Source organism: Colias croceus, chromosome 15 (assembly GCF_905220415.1).
Source record: "Colias croceus chromosome 15, ilColCroc2.1".
NCBI lineage: Eukaryota > Metazoa > Arthropoda > Insecta > Lepidoptera > Pieridae > Colias > Colias croceus.
Window position 1 is genome coordinate 2949101 of NC_059551.1, and position 15644 is coordinate 2964744.

Sequence of the window (15644 nt, forward strand, 5' to 3'; positions counted from 1 at the left end):
CAAAGTGCAATTTTCGTAAAATATTGAATGTAAAGTTTGACCACAGACTACGTAAAATATTAGCGAATATCGCCCGCATTTTGGATTTTGGTTGTAGACCCTGAGTACGTTCCGCTACACTTTATGGCTTTGCCAGATAGAACGCGTTATATCGCGCGTCAAAGCGTTATCCTGACTCTGATTTGTTATGTAGGTACCTACTATGCGCTAATATATTATACCGTCAGACAGAGCGACAACGCTCTGACGTGTGCTAAATATGCGTTCTATGTGACAAAGTCAATAGCGCGTAGTTTTCTCACATATCTCTCTCTCTCTATAGACCGCCTCTTGGTACAGTGGTTGACGCGGGATCGTAGAACCGAGGGGTCCTGAATTCGATTCCCGGTGGAGACGAAGGAAAAAAAATGTCTCGGTCTGGTAGGACACACAAGGCTGATCACCTACTTGTCGCTATAAAGATGTAGCATAATGCATATGCCCCTTACCCACTACGGGGACACGGGACTTCACTTCTCTCACATATACGGCGGCGTCATAGCGCGGCATTAGGTTAGCGTTTTGACGCGCGCTAAATACGCGTTCTATTTGACAAAGCCATTAGGGTTATTGCGCATTGGCAAGTCAACCGTGAACTATCGCGGTAATTGAAAATCGACGGTATTAAAACGGCAGGACTTTTTCCATGTCAGTGATTTATGTATTAACTCTTAACTTTTAATAGGCGGTAAAATTTAATGCGCGTCGCTTTTCTGAAATTGAAATAGTACACGGACGGTTGTTATTTTTTGTGTAAAATACTTTTATTATATTTACATTGTAATGTTAGTAGGTACTTTATTGATATTTATTAGAAATAACGTGTTGGTATATAGGTACAAAGATTTTAATACAAATAAACCCCGCGTAATACCCGTAAAAACACTTTTTTAATTTTTTTGTACCTGTGCGCCTCACTTTTGGACGGTTTGAAATAAAAAAAATAGAAAAACACAATTAAATTTGTTTTAGGCAGCTTGCATAACACCGGGTTATAAAATAGTTTCATTGAATTATTTTCAACTCCACTTTGAGGAATAATTGTTTTCAGAGTAATGAATATTAAGATAAATAAATAATGTGTAGTTCAAAAACCGCATTGCTAAAATGCAAAAACATTTAAAAAGCGTTAACCTACATTACAGATTACTACAAGATTTAAACTGTAAAAATATATTAACAGTTAATATAACTGACTCAGGCAAGTACCGTCTTACCATTTTTCAAACTTATTCTATAGAAGACTAAAATAAAAAGACAAGTTTTGCAGGATGGCGCGAAACACTCGCGTGAGATAAGCAGGCCACTTGAAAGCTGGCGGAAAAATTCAACTACTTCTCTTGTAACTACTAATCCTTTAGAGTTAGAGATGTTTCAGTACAGTTATATGTAGTTGCCTATTCCTGATTTTGTATTATAATTTGTGTATTATTTATTTCATTAACATTGAAATATTTTAAAACCACGATGTGTATTCTGGTGTTTTTTATGATTTTTGTGATATTCATACATATACTTTAGTGGTGAAGAATCCGACAAACTTTTTCCAAACCAAGAGTTTCACTTTACGTTTTATGAATGAGGCTTAAATATATCTTTGCTAAATTACATCCAGAATATTCTGGAGCATACATGAGAGTTTTATCTTTCAACGCATTCATTTCACATGTTACTTTTTCGGTTTTAAAGCCTTAAAAACTCATCTGTGAATATGACCATAAAGCCCGTCCCGACATTTATACAAAAGTTTTTACTGGAACTCCACGGTCATTCATGGTTCCATAAATTGAAGCTATAAAAGTGTTTTATGCATTAAAATGGTTTCTCTTCACAATTTTTATTCACGTACTGATTGACAACGACAGAGGCATCAAAGGATTTTCTCCGCGTGGCATAAATTTCATAGTATTCATTCGAAAATTCATGAAAGTTCAGGTTTATTTTCGTTTTGACGAACTCCATTCAGCCTCTATACGTGGCTGCGCGAATTTACTTTTGAACAGTTTAAAAACTGATACACGTATCGCTTAACATGAATTTATAAATATGTTTAATCTTCATGATTAAGTCGCTTTGATAAGGTCGCTATTTATTTCGATATTCGTATAATTTTATCATGTATATAATTTTCTCGTGTAATATATTATTTCTGACGTGTTGTCTTTTTCTTATAAAAATGTAATCGTTTTATGCGATAAGTATAAAAGTAAGATTTATTTCAGTCAAAGGATATTTGTATTAACAGCCTAAGAGAAGAAAAAGGGGTAAAGACTTATTGCCTTGCTGGTGTCGCGTTAAGATCTGCGGAATAGATTAATCCTCTTTATCTATTACTTGTTTATACAATTTATAGCCATATTTATAATATTAAGTTCGTTCATTGACGTTAGCAGCTTTTTTTAAGTATTGAACTCTAAATTTTAATATCTAATGTTCATTTAACAAAGTAACATCAATGTTACTATCAATGTTAATCATCGTAATCATCAATGTTAATCTATGTTTACGTTTATTTTTATTTTCTTATATACCTACGCACCGACCCACCCACACACACCCACTCATACACACACTCACACTCTCACACACACACATACACACTCACACACACACTCACGCACACACATCACACAGGCTGTAACTCCGACTGTCAATAGGGGTTTCTGAAAATCAGTGTTGCTAGTTGACTCAAAAGTCACTGCAGCTTTATACTGAGAAGCCCCTTTTGACAACAGACGTTGCCGCACAGTACTTGTCTAATTTTTAGGTTGTAAGTTTTTGATTGTGTAATAGGTATATTGTTTTAGTTTTTAAGTTTGTTTTTTTTTTCACCATGTTTTTGTTCTTACTTTTTTTTCTGTTTCTGTGCGGCTTGTATACTTTGTTGTCAATAAATGTTTCATTCAAATGTTTCATTCATTCAATGTTAGTCGAAATATTTCAATTTCACGTAAATGTCCGTCCTAAAAACTTATCCCACTAGTGACTAGGGGATATATAAGGACAAGATTCTACTAAAAACTTTTTAATTAACGTAATTTTATAATACTACAGTGGCTATATAAAGTGTCGCTACAAGTTTTTCTTCTCTATAAATAATAATAAAATTTATATAAAAATAATACGAATATGAATTTTCAAAATATAACATGCAATTCGAAATTATTATTTATTATATTATATTAATTTTCTTTATTGTAATTTTCATTGTTTGTTTTTGTTTGTTACATGTTGCAATGTTGGTGTTTTTTTTTCTGTATTGTTTATATTTCTATTGTTTTTTTTTTGTGTGTGTTGGATTAAATGTTTTTCTTTCTTCTTTCTTTCTATTGAAAAAAAAAATGTTGCTCAAAAAGACTGTATAAACAAGCTCAATATTAACTGAACATAAATTAAGAGTTACCTGAACATCAAATACATATAATTTGTAAAACAAGTGAGTTTTATAAAACAAAGCTTTAAACCATCATATTACAGCACCTGCACCATAAAATAATGAGATTATAAATGAATTTCCCGCTAACCTAATCCCGGTATTAGAACAAGCCGGTGGTACACTGTTACTGGCTGTGGGTTTAGAATATTAAGTAGTTTCCGTAATAGCACAACGCAGTCTACAAGTTAATATTACACATCACAACTTTTACCGTCTTATTACAACACGTACTGCAAAATCGGGTCGTAAATATAAAGTGGCATTAAAACCATGGTCTAAGTCTTATTCTTAGATCTTATTACAAAACATGTTTTAGCGTTAAACCATAGACTAGCTATCTATGGTCTAAAGAAGTCCTTTGCGCATCCTGGTTAAACGATGGTCCAAATTGTAGACATTAAGACTAATTATTGTAACTAAAGTAAATAAAGTAATAAGGTAAAGTTAAAACTTCAGTTCTAAAGTTAAACCATGTCCTTGGTCTTGGATTCAACCGGGTCTATTTAAGTTTTTTTGTAATAAGACAACCGTCTTCGTAGAAGTCGTCTCGTGTAAATACCGTTTAAATCCGTAGACAAATCGTGAGCTATAATCGTAGCTGTTCAACAGTGCTATGGCGTAGACTAGTTACGCCGTAGTTGCTTGTAGCCAGTCACGCTGGCGAGCTTAGCTTAATTATTTGCCTAAATTGTACTGTTCAGACTATTTATGTCTGAGTTAAATAAATACGTTGGAATAATTTTTACTAAAGACCAAACAAAGATCGTTTAAATTATGCAATTTAGCAAAATCAATATACCCGAAAAAAAAAAGCTATTAGAATAATATTATATCACTGGGTTTTAAATTATAAAACAATTATAATTCTAGTGTGTGTGTGTATACATAAGTGTAGTGAGTTTTTTTTATCACATTATAGAAAATACTGATCATTATTGACTCTAATAAGTTATGCTACGCTATGGCTACGTCGTAGCTTATGTCTGTAGCTATAATCGTAGATCTAAAAATAAATGCATGATCTTCTAAAAATTTAAATAATACCTAGTTACATATATATTTTTATTCATCAACAACGATACGAGGATTTTCAATTGATTACCCCTTTTCATTTAACACACAATGTTTTCAATCGTACATATTTTATCTCTGACCTTTTCAATATAACCTAAAATGTCCATGTCTCAGAAAAGCTAAATAGTAAAGAACATTCAGTGGAGCGAAGTGATAGTTAAATTATTCATGATTTATGAATATCTAATAAGTTGTGAGAGTCTTGAATAGCGCTCAGCGAAAACAGCTTAGCCTGAGTTATCATCGTATTAGATCACGTAGAACATATTAATATTACTATTTAATCCAAGGGCAGAAAGCTTGTTTTCTATATATATAGAAAACTAGCTTTCCACCCGCGGCTTCGCCCGCTTATTCAAAGAAAAACCCGCATGGGATGTCCGGGATAAAACCTATCCTATTGGATTAACACATCCAAGTTACCCTCTGTATGAGAGTGCTAAATTTCATTGTAATCGGTACAATAGTATTTGCGTGAAAGAGTACACAATACACATACACATCTTTCCTATTCACATTAAATAAATACTCACACATTTGAGTGGAAATTCTTTTCCCTTCCAAAGTTTAATTTAATTAAAAAGATGATAAGAAAACCAACGCTTGGTTAAAATTATAAGTTGCAGGCGGAAATACATTTCGCTTTTAATTTTATAGTTTTGAAAGGTTATTTTGTTGAAATACGATAGTCGGCGTGCTTTGATATATTTTGTAAACGAAATTAGACTTTATGTTATGTTAATAATATATGCTATATTAGTTTCCTAGTTTTTTTTCTAAGTTCGGGTCAAGACAAAGAGAAACTAATGAAGATTGATAGAGGAACGTTGATGGAGGTAGCGTTCAACTATTTAGTAGAATATGTATGAATGCAAAGATCAACGGATCAAAGGGTTTCTTCTAGTTTCTTTGACATTTAGGGGTTTCAGCAAATATTGATAAAGTTTCTTATAGATTATTTAACACTTTGTAATGTTTAGTTTTATTTGAACTGACAAATAACCTATTCACTTATAGATAGCATTTGTGTATTCATGCTATTAATATCAAAAATGCATTTACTTATGTATAAACTCAAACTCAAACTTAAACTCAAACATTCATTTATTCAATTAGACTACTATTTAGTAGCACTTTCGAATCGTCATTACATAAGTATTTTTAACATTTACCACCGATTCGGAAAGCAGTATCTATGGAGAAGAATCGGCAAGAAACTCCATAGTTGCTCTTTTAAAATCATGTCAATATTACATAATATGTAACTTATAACTAACTTATACATAATATATCATAATAAGCCAAAGAACTATATATCACTAAACTATATATCACCTTATTATTTCATCAAAACATTCGTACATTAAAATTGCGATAATAATATAGCCTTTGTAACGCTAACAGTCTAACATTCACTTGAGCTATTTAATCGCTTCTTTAACCCTACCATAATAGTTCAAACAGTTATAAACACAAATGGGTAGACAAGATGGTTTCAATTAAAATAAAGGACCAAAACCCGCACATTCACACCCTCGGTTGCGCATTGCAGGTAGTTTGGATGTTGCAACTATCCGCCGAATAATGAAGCTATTTTCATACATCCCGTAGATAGAGATAATCTGTAATGTTTTACGTATTTATTTATTTAACACTTTAATATTACTTATTTGGTGGCCGATGGCACTTATCAGTGATCTCTATCAGGAAAAAAGTAAATATTAATTTGTTATTCGATATCTGAAATTTTTAGGTGTACAACATGTTATTCTATTTTCGTTTGTGATGTTTTATCGTTGTTGTTCTACATGTTATTGGATCTATTATTTTTTTTAAATACGGGTAAAATATACACACATTACATACTTATATATTTATGTATATATTACACAATATTTTTTACAGTTCACTAACAATTCACGAAGCAAAATTTTTATGTTATTAAATTAACTAAGATGAAATGAATATTGGATTATTGCAAAAAGAGTATTTCAAATACACTAGTGTCCACTACAGACTTGCGCTGTTTCTAATGAGACTTGTTGACTTTATTACGAAGGACAATAACCAGGTCAATGGCCCTTCAAACTACTTTTATCTAAAGATTATTATTATGAGAAACGAGGGTTTTGTTCACTGCTTCACTATACTATATTATATCTATACTAATATTTTTAAGCTGAAGAGTTTGTTTGTTTGTTTGAACGTGCTCAGGCACTACTGGTCCGATTTGAAAAATTATTTCGGTGTTAGATAGGCGATAGCCCATTTATCGCTATATACATACATAGGCTATATAACATCACACTAAGACTAACAGGAGCGGAGAATTGCGGGTAAAATCACGGGGCACAGCTAGTTTTATAATAAACACATTAAATACATTTAAATTTATTAAGTGGGGTTTTAATTGGTGTGACATTGTATGAAGAAAAAAGCATTTACCTTTATATAAATAGCCTTACTGGTTGACCTTGTTCGTTCACCTTGACTTCTAAAGTAACTAACTCTATTGTTTCAAAATAGCTCAATAAGGGTTCGTTGCCAAAATGTTGCTGAGTAAAGATACAAGTTAAATATTTGCTGTGTTCTATTATTTGCTAGCTGACAATAAAAGCCTTATCAAAATGTGCAAGCTTTAATTACAAGTAATACGACTTATTACTTCTATTTCACGACTAAATAAAAGCATCAGTCTCTTGCTTAAAGAAAAATAGTAGGCACCTACCTACATTTTCACTTCAGAAGAATCTATACATATAATAAAATCGTAGGAAAGTCAAAACTGTACATTGAATATTTTTTTAAAAGAATACCTGGGCCGTGATCTATAATCGATATAGAAGCCAAAAACATAGTTTTTAGAATTTTTGTCTGTTTGTCTGTTTGTCTGTTTGTCTGTTTGTCTGTTTGTCTGTTTGTCTGTATGTTTGTCCGAGCTAATCTCGAAAAGTACTGCATAGATTGACTTCAAATTTTGCATGAATATTACTAACAGGTCGGGTGAGGCTATAGGCTACATATTATCAAGCTATCATCTACGGGGGAGGAGCTGTGAACCTTTATTTTTCTTACGTATTCCGTGTATTACGACAGCTTACAATCTAAAGACTCATGTTTAAATGTTGGTTTCGAGTAAGCCATGCTATTATCTAGCTTTACAAAATAAAAACTATGTCATTTACGTAATTTGGGCAGAGAAACAGTTTAATGAATTTAGTAGTATAAAGACAAATTAGAAACAGCGCCATCTATTAAATGTTAATTTACACGTTAACTATTGGAAATTAATAATCAAATGACGCATATATAAATGTTGTTTGACAATATCTAGATTGACACTATAAAAATTATGCCATTTAAGTAACTTGGGAAGAGAAACATAGCTTAAAGAATGTAAGTTGTATAATGTTAATTTTGTAACAGCGCCATCTATGAGATTTCGTAAAAATCAAATCAATTTACATGTTAACACTACTGAACACAATGTTAAAAATTAATAATTTAAATATAATTATGTTATTTATTTATTTAACTCTTTAACCCATATCTTCCGTTCCCTATAAGATATATTTCGTGTAAATAATAAACTACATTTTTTTTTAAAGTGAGGGTACCTACTTAGATGTTTATTATTTTAAGTAAAAATAGACACCATTATCTACAGTTAATCTAATGATTGTGTTCCAAAGAGTATAATAATATATTGTTGTGTTCATTAGTTACAATTTTTAAAATCTTCGCGTTTTATAAATTTACTAGCTTACCGCCCGCGGCTTCGTCCGCTTTGTCTAAAACCTAATAAATTATGTACTAAAACCTTCCTCTTGAATCAGTCTATCTATTAAAAAAACCGCATCAAAATCTGTTGCGAAGTTTTAAAGATTTAAGCATACAAAGGGACATAGGGACATAGGGACACAGAAAGCGACTTTTTTTTATACTATGTAGTGATATTTATAAAGCAATAATTGAATGCCATAAAACCAAAAATATCAAATGCAATCTTCGTGTTTTGTGAATTTTCACCATCATGCGTTCCCACAAAAGGTAAGTTGTTACTTACAGGTATTTATTGAAATGAAATGAAATGAATGATTCTTTTATTATTTTGAGGTGCATTGGGAACAGAAGTTTTTGATAAAATTTTATTTGTAAGTAGCTTTTTTTATAGATTTACAGTTAACTTTTGATTTTTTTATTCAATGCTAATAAAATTATATCGCCTCTGGAAGACGATTTCTGCTGATATTTTTACTACACCACTTGAAAATTGATGATTTGATGATAAAGACAGTAGCAGCGAGGATTAAGTGGAAATTAGTAATCATCCGCTTCGTCAATTTTTGACTGAAGTTAATGTCCAACGTCCAATGGTTCAATCATTGGAAGTATCTCGGGAAATTTTGGAGGATATTTTTCAGGAAGGAGAGGAGGGGCAGCCAACCACATATCAAACTACTACGTTTTAGTACCGAAAAAAATGTTATTGCCAAATGAAACGTAAATTTTGCACTCACAACTTTACAAGTAATGTTTTTATTTTGACTTTGCGGTTATCTGATTATAATATTTATCGTATTATGGCTATCGACGTACCGACCGTACTGGGATCAGAGTAGGTACATGATATACAGTTCATCATCCCGGATTGCTTAGAGCATTTTCACACTGAAAAAGATGTTTTCTTTGAATCGTAGTTGCTTCATTTATTTATTTTTAATCATTTTAAATAATATGTTTTATATTTTATAAATATATCATTTTCATTATTTAAGTAGATAAAATAAATTATGTAACGGTTTTATAAGAAAACACATTATATTTGTTAGGCGACGGTGATTTCTTCCAGGCAAAAGAAATCATCTTCAGGATGGAATCATCCTGGATCATCTTCAGAATCATCTTCTGAATCATCTTCAGAATCATCTTCAGGATGGAATCATCATCATGGATCCAGATGGGGGTCAAGTGACGCGGGCCACGTACCTACCACAAACATGCTTAGTTTGTGGTATCGAGCGCGAAAGATAGTCATCGTGTTTTTAGTAAAGTTACTATGTAAACTAACGTAATTTAATACTTAGGTACATATTCTATAATGGTGTGCTCAAACTGTTAATCTACATTTAATTTAGATTATTATTTGATACTAAGTAATGTAGAATTTAAACCACATTCATGTTTTCTTCAGATTTTAAGATTTTATTATCAGAGTGTTCAATTTTAATGTAGTTAAATTTTATAAGAGACAATAATTAAGAAAATTTTAAAATAAAGTGTCACGTATTTTTTTTAAACAACGAATGACGAAAAACGACCTAATCGCGGACGAAGTCGCGGGCAACAGCTAGTAGAGTATAAAATTCTTTACAAATCTTTGAAGCTGTCCTTGCATTCACGGTTGTCGACGTGTAACAATATCACGGTGTGAAAAAGTGAGGAAAATCTCAAAGAATCGTTCATTAGGCCGGCTGCGATGTGAATTGTGATAGATTGGAGAGTCAGCTTTTTCAGCGCTATACAAAATTGGATATCCATTTTGTGACACATTTTGCACGGCAAGCAAATCTTTAGTACTGGGAAATATTTTTGGTGGTTCAATTAAAGTTTAGTTATTCTTGTAAAAGTTTCACTAAAAAAATAATAAACAAACCAGTATTCCTAGTTTAACCAAACAATTATAGTTATAACATGATTATCTTGCAATCGTTTCACTAATACAATAAAAAAGAATGAACATATAAGATAAACTAACGTACCTAACAGTATATCCCGTCTTTAATTATTGTCAGTTCCTTTAGATAGTAATAATATATTACGTGTATGGTTATTTAACAGCTATTAACCCTGTGATACAGGCTCACTCGCCAACCGATATATTCGTAAATTATGACGCCCCACTTGATAAATATTCATGATGCATACTCGTAACTAATTCCTTTAATATCTATAAGGAATTTGCAGTAATATTTAAAACTTATACTTTCAGAGTTCTTTCACGTAGGCCTATCAGTACGATTTTTTATATGTGATGATGTAAATATAATTTTTTTTTCTATAAACGTAAAGTTATTTTTACATCGACTATGTACTCATTTGAATGTTGAAATTCTTTACACAAAGTATAAAAAGTAGGACGAACTTAACCACCAGCTTTATTTTGGTAAAACGAATATCAAAGGCAATGTAAATTTTTAACCCTCGTCTGAAATGTAAATCCATCCGATGTCTCTCAGTTCAGAACTTGTTTCATTTACAATACAAATACACGGAACTAGTTTAAACACTCGTTAACTTCCAAATGGACGTACAAAGTGCTTTAAGTTAAACATAGCTTTCGATTTGCCAGTCAATTGTTTTTGATTGACAAATGTATTGCTTGGGGACTTTTTTCTTCAGTGTATTTTCAAATCCTACTAATATTATAAATGCGAAAGTTTGTGAGGACGTGTATGTGTGTGTTTGTTACTCTTTCACGCAAATACTTCTGAACAGATTGCAATGAAATTTAGCACACATATAGAGCGTAACTTGGATTAACACATAGGATAGGTGTTATCCCGGAAATCCCTCGGGAATGGGAACTATGCGGGTTTTTCTTTGAAAACGCAGGCGAAGCCGCGGGCGAAAAGCTAGTTATCAATATATTTTGTACACTACTGGCATCAGTCAGCGACTTCAGCCGCGAGAAATCATGTTATGTAGTACATAAGTAGCTTATGTTCTTTTATAATTTGTAATCTATAGAAATCTTATATATAAAAATGAATCGCAAAATGTGTTGGTAAGCGCATAACTCGAGAACGGCTGAACCGATTTAAATAATTCTTTTTTTATTATATTTCCTGAAGTGCGAGGATGGATCTTATGTAGAGAAAACGTAAACATGTACCACGGGCGAAGCCGGGGCGGACCGCTAGTAGATTATAATCTTGCACAGAGGTGCTAAATAATGAAAGTATTATGTATGATTGGATATGTGTAACTTTTGATGATAAATTATGTATTCTTTTGATCATTATTGAAGTCACTATGATAAATTATAGATTGCCGCTATATCTGAGTATTGCTTTATTTGCGTTTTACGTTTGAATTTGATATGAAAAAGAGTTTATATAATTGAAATATTATATAGGCTTATTTGCTATAAAACAATAAGATTAAATTAATTGTGCTTCGAGATCGTCTACAAAACTTCTAACTATTTGATAATAATAATGAAATTAAACTAAAACATTTATAACAAAGGCTTTCAAAGTGCTTTTGAATCCTCAAATAATGAACATTGTACTGTAACTTTATTAAATTCTATAGCCCTTACTTTCCCTGACAATTGTATTTCTATAGACAATTAGTAATTTGTCAAATTTAATTTTAAATTGCGAAAGAAATAATTTTTGTATTGTGAAACGGGGATTTCCTTTTTACTGTAATAAGGCTACTCACAAACTCACTTTAAGAATTATATTTGTTCTTGTTTTCTATTTAAGTGTTTAAAGGGACTCGATATTTATCAAGCGTACTTAACTTGACAAGTATGTTAGAGTATATTTCCAACATACTTCCATGTTGTGTTTTTAATCTAACAATCTTTAAGGTGTATATAAAAATATTATATAAAATATTTAATGCTATGAACATATTTAAAAGAGGCTTATAAAATCATATAGGAAAATAAAATCTCTATGTAAATGCTCTATCTAACTAAAAGGTAAGGATGAATAGTGCTTAGAACGCTTAGTATACTACATTGTTTACTCTCGCTATAATTTAAAAAGAGTTATAAAATAGACTATTAATTATAAACAAGTTCTAGCTTATTCATTAGCGTGTGCATAAAAATAACAAGAGACTCCATTAATTAAAGTATAACCCAATTACGGCAGATCGATTTTGGTTGGCACATTTCTTTTAAGCGCTTGGCTGCAGGCTGAAACCTTTGTTTCTGAAATGGTTAAATGTGTATGGAATTTAAACGAAGCCAAGAAATTTAATGAGCCGTTGTATGGACGATACATGTACTGTTTATTTAGATTTGCTAGAAGCAGAATTCAATTGCAAAATTCTTTACGCTTTAGAAGCAATGTTTTACTTCATCGTTGCAACATAAAACTTTTGAATTTCTTTTCAGTAATAATAGAAAAAAAAACCTTCATATTAAATAAAATAAATCAAAGCTACATTTATCGCACTCAAAGCGAAATAACTTATTATGCTTTAATTAAGTACACCGTTTATAATAGTATTTGAATTTTTCAATTCTCCATTGCTTACTCGATACGTTAAAATTAAAAAAGTAAACTTAAAAAAAATACATTCCCGCCTAAACGCTCTTACATAATCTGTGACGTAATCACATAGCTGTCACTGGTTACATCGAATGCTGATGTGGGTCCTTAATACCTCATTGGGGACGGTTAGGATTACCAATCCCCTTTCACACCTTGATTGGCCTGTTTCCCGTAACGTAAAGGGTCTAAAACCTCTTTAGCTGTTTACTTTTACTGAATAATATTAATGGGTTCGCTTGTAACAATGAATAAGTACTCATGTCGTCGATTTTACTTTGAGAGTATTATGTATACTATAAAACAATATGGTAGAACAGTGTTGAAATATTTTTATTCATTTTATGTATTAGTTTATTAAAGACTAGCTTCCGCCCGCGACTCCGTCCGCGCGGAAAAATTAAGATTTTTTTTCTACGTATTTTTCCGGGATAAAAAGTATCCTATTTTATGCCCAGGATAATAAGGTATAATTATACCAAGTTTCATCGAAATCGAACCGTTAGTTTTCACGTGATGCCTGAACAGACAGACAGACAGACAGACAAAATTTTTTTTAATCACATATTTGGGCTTGGTATCGATCCAGTAACACCCCCTGCTATTTATTTTTTCAATATTTTCAATGTACAGAATTGACCCTTCTACAGATTTATTATATGTATAGATAATTCGTTTCAATAAGTTAATTTATTACCACATAAAGCACATATTAATGAGAAGTTTATGTTAAGGAATACTTTAGCATTTGTTTAAATATTAGTACTAGTTATATAGGAAGCAGTATAGGAATTATTTGTACAGAAAATAGTTTTATAGTTGAACACAATTTCGAAAGAGCTCGTACTACCTTTATTTTCCCATAAATATTAATGAACTTGAGGATCTTTGTATTTTCCCGTACTATGGCTTTTCACTCCCTTTGATAGCAAAAACCACAATTCTAGGAAGCAATAGTCCAATTTTATACTGAATCCTACTAATATTATAAATGCGAAAGTTTGTATGGATGTATGGATTTTTGTTACTCTTTCACGTAAAAACTACTGAACCGATTACAATGAAATTTATCACACATATAGAGGGTAACTTGGATTAACACATAGGATAGTTTTTATCCCGGAAATCCCACGGGAACGGGAACTATGCGGGTTTTCCTTTGCAAACACGGGTGAAGCCGCGGGCGGAAATCTAGTATTAAATATTTATCTTGGTAACAGAACTAATGTTTAATCTTTATATATGAAGAAGTCCCAGCTATTTTTTTCTTCTACCTTCTTTAATACTAAAGGAACGGAAGACAGAATAATAAACAATAAATAACTCACTGATGTAGGTTAGTTTATTTCATTGACACGCTGTATATACAGAGATTTTCTTGGAATTATTTTTAGTGAATAAAATATATTTTGGTAAATTTCAATATGAAAAGATTACTTGTATTGAAATGTATTTTTAGACAAAATAACTAAAATGTTATCTATTTACTTGTTTTCTCAAATCCAAATCCACATAGATCGACGAATCAATATAGATTTTTGTGAAACTATCGATTGAAATATTCTTTATAATTTACAGACGCATTGCGAAAAAGTTGCGAAAACATTGCTGTGTACTAACGTTCCGCAGATATTTCGCTACGCAGTAGTTTAGTGTACTATATCGGGGTAAATACGAAAGGCATCGTTGACTTTTTGTTAAATTGCGTCCTACTTATGACATAACATTCCAATCGTTAGAATTATTTATTATTTTTATTTTCTTAACACATGAACAAACAAACCAATATATGACAGTTGAAGTAAATAGAGATAAAGGAATATTATCAGTGTTTGAACTAAGCAGTAAACTTTACGAGTTCCCAGCAGTTTGTGGTTCCGTATGTTCCGACTGAACTCGCTAAAACTATCTCTCTCTTTTACTACTATAGATAAAAGCTTTGTGTGAAAGGGACGGAGTTAAGCCAGCTATTTCTGAAGGATATTTGCAAAGTTGTGCGTTAATGTTCGCGGATGAAGTCGGTATGAAATAAGTTTTGACTGAAGTGTGATATGATGATATTAAACGTGGTTTAATTTTATGCTAGATTATTTCGCTTTCGGTTTTACAGAATTTGTATTCGGTATAAACGCTTTTTATAAGTAATTGCATGTTACTTATAAAAAGCGTAATAAGCTAGCATGACGAAAACAATGTGAATATTAAATTGGTTTTTTTTTTTTTTTTTTTTTTTTTTTTTTTTTTTTTTTTTTTTTTTTTTTTTTTTTTTTTTTCGCTAGAGGGCGCGTTAGCGTAACGTTCGTTTTAATCAGCTTCAGAATAAAAATTAAGTTTTAAAATCAAAATAAAGTATTTCTATTCATATAAATTGTCACAAGTTAAAGTAAAAAGTTATATCTATAAAGTACATTATCAGTTATTGGTGTTGGCGAAGTGAAAGCAAATAGTTTGAACTCGAAAGTTTATGCTACAAGTTTTTGAAAATTATCTACAAAATTCCTCTTACTTGAATATTTCACCAAATCATGAGCATCGAATACAACGAAAAAGTCTGGAAAAGGGCATAACCACGATTTAAACTCACCCGGAATAGTGAAATCCACCTATCAAAATATTGCACGGTTAACAGCTGTCTCAGTGTTTTTGTGTGAATCAAATATAAATATGTCTAATAAAAAAATTTGTAATATGTGTCGGGAATGTATACCTGATAACTTATTCTTGGAATGCTCCAACAATAAATGTAAGAAAAAATATGATATCAGATGCCTTCAAATGGAATTAACCACATACACTGAGCTTAC

At 31.4% G+C, this 15644-nt stretch overlaps 1 protein-coding gene across 1 annotated transcript in view; it reads left to right on the plus strand.

Moving 5' to 3' along the window:
- Positions 1 to 15644, plus strand: part of LOC123697767 (beta-1,4-N-acetylgalactosaminyltransferase bre-4) — a 137817-nt gene that overhangs the window by 98787 nt on the left and 23386 nt on the right. The window lies entirely within an intron of this gene.